The sequence below is a fragment of the Macrobrachium rosenbergii genome, chromosome 40 (genome assembly GCF_040412425.1).
Source record: "Macrobrachium rosenbergii isolate ZJJX-2024 chromosome 40, ASM4041242v1, whole genome shotgun sequence".
NCBI lineage: Eukaryota > Metazoa > Arthropoda > Malacostraca > Decapoda > Palaemonidae > Macrobrachium > Macrobrachium rosenbergii.
In genome coordinates this window covers 24440166-24442665 of record NC_089780.1, presented here as the reverse complement: position 1 = coordinate 24442665, position 2500 = coordinate 24440166, and the positions used below count along the sequence as shown (strand labels likewise).

The window sequence follows — 2500 nt, the reverse complement described above, 5'->3', positions numbered from 1 at the left end:
GAAAAATATACTGAGATGGGAAAAATATACCAGTGTGGGAAAAATAGACCAATACGGGAAAAAAAGACCAGCATGGGAAAAATAGACTGGTATGGGGAAAATCGACTGATATGGGGAAAAATAGACCAATATGGGAAAACCGAATTATATTGGGAAAAGCAGACTGATATGGGGAAAAATACTGATATGAAAAATAGACCGATATAAAATACAAACAGACTGATAGAAAAAAACAGATATGGGGAAAAATAGACTGATATGGGAAGGTAAAAACAGACTGATATGGCAATGAAAAATAGACTGACATGGCAATGAAAAATAGACCGATATGTGGGAAAGTAGACTGATATGTGGAAAAATAGACAGATGGAAAAAATAGACTGATATGGGAATAATAGTGATAAGGCAGTAAAAATAGATTGATATGGCAATGAAAAATAGACTGACATGGCAATGAAAAATAGACCGATATATGGGGAAAATAGACCGATATGAGGAAAAATAGACTGATATCTCACGATAAAGAGAAAGAGAGAGAAGGATAGAGAGAGGAGAATGTAGGAATGCAGTAGCACCTTTAAGAGCAATAGGATAAAATTCAAGAGAGGGGACAGTAACTTTTAAGTGAGAGAGAGAGAGAGAGAGAGAGAGAGAGAGAGAGAGAGAGAGAGAGAGAGAGAGAGAGAGAGAGAGCCACCTCCCTGACCAGGGAGAATGAAAGTCAATTTAAAGGATGATGTAAATTACCTTGCAAGCGAATGAGAGGAGAGTAAAGAGAACTTTCTATATTGATTTAAGGGAGAAAACGCTGAGAGAGAGAGAGAGAGAGAGAGAGAGAGAGAGAGAGAGAGAGAGAGAGAGAGAGAGAGAGAGAAACTACGAGCCATATAGTTCCCTCGTTTTCAACGTGATTCGTTGGACGTCAACAAAGAGAGAGAAAGATTTACTTGGCGCTAAGCCCTGGGGAGAGAGAGAGAGAGAGAGAGAGAGAGAGAGAGAGAGAGAGAGAGAGAGAGAGAGAGAGATGCATTGTAAATAAATTCCAAAAAGATTGCTTTATAAGGAATGGACAAATATATATGTCTCAGTGTGTGTGTGTGTGTGTGTGTGTGTGTGTGTGTGTGTGTGTGTGTGTGTGTGTGTGTGAGAGAGAGAGAGAGAGAGAGAGAGAGAGAGAGAGAGAGAGAGAGAGAGAGAACAGTTAAGCGATAATGAAAACATAAATTTGTGTACAAGTAACGAAGGATAAGTCTAGTGAACGTGATGTATATAGAGCCATTTTGGGAAAAAGGAAGCGGGAATGGAAATCTGAGGTTCCTATAGTGACGTAAGACTGTCACCCAATCCTCAAAAGGGTTAGCGGAAAGGAAACATATACTTTCCAGGTTTAAGAAGAAAGAGAAAAAGGACAGAAATTCCTGTCAGGATTGACTGAAAGGGGCACAGGAACGGAGAGAGAGAGAGAGAGAGAGAGAGAGAGAGAGAGAGAGAGAGAGAGAGAGAGAGAGATTAACAAGTTAATATATGAAGCCTGCATAAAGGTATATAAATACGTTTAAAGTGTTTCTACGTAACTACTGTATGCAATGACAAGACCGGCCAAGTTTATTATAAGGTATATGTAAGAGCGGGAAGCTCTGGAAGGCACCCTTTTACCCCGTGTCTCTCTCTCTTGATGAAGAACTGGTACGGTAAGGGTGAGAAAACGGATATTTTTAACGAAAACACATGAAAAGTCTTAAAAGTTTTTCCCCCAACACCATGAAGACAGAGATATATATAGGCCTATGCCTAGCTAAAGGCGTGACTCGTGGCCTTTAATGAGTGTGTGTGTGTGTGTGTGTGTGTGTGTGTGTGTGTGTGTGTGTGAGAGAGAGAGAGAGAGAGAGAGAGAGAGAGAGAGAGAGAGTTACGTAAGATTCCTGCACGTGGGATTTCATCCTTCTTTCCGCAGTTAAATTGGATGAATGTTCAGGAGAATTATTCAGTGTGTATATACATAACATATATATATATATATATATATATATATATATATATATATATATATATATATATATATATATATATATATATATATATATATATATATATATATATATATTATAATATATATACTTATCAATAGCTATGAATACCAATAATAATAAATAACCTTATTCCTCCTTTAACATATAAACAGGTAGTTCACACCCAACCTTCTGTAAACACCAACTCTCTCTCTCTCTCTCTCTCTCTCTCTCTCTCTCTCTCTCTCTCTCTCTCTCTCTCTCTCGCCCTTCCCCAACAGTTGTGGGTTAATCTTATCTTCACCGGCCCCGGAAATGTTGAGAACGACTTGGCGAATAGAAGCTATTTCCCGTTTGATTCGTCTATGAAAAACGACTTGTAAATCCTTTTTTAAATGCTCATTAGTTACTTAAAAGTGTACTAGTTAAGAGTAACATCAATAAACACTTATTGTATGAGGTTTTTAACACAAACGCGAAATAAAACTCGG

The 2500-nt window shown here is 37.9% G+C and overlaps 1 protein-coding gene and 1 long non-coding RNA gene across 4 annotated transcripts in view; one reads left to right on the top strand and one right to left on the bottom strand.

Annotated features, from left to right (window-relative positions):
* The window catches only part of LOC136826262 (uncharacterized), a 246992-nt gene that overhangs the window by 7322 nt on the left and 237170 nt on the right, over positions 1–2500 (top strand). The gene's annotated exons all lie outside the window — the stretch shown is intronic.
* The window catches only part of LOC136826259 (uncharacterized), a 6473-nt gene that overhangs the window by 2446 nt on the left and 1527 nt on the right, over positions 1–2500 (bottom strand). The gene's annotated exons all lie outside the window — the stretch shown is intronic.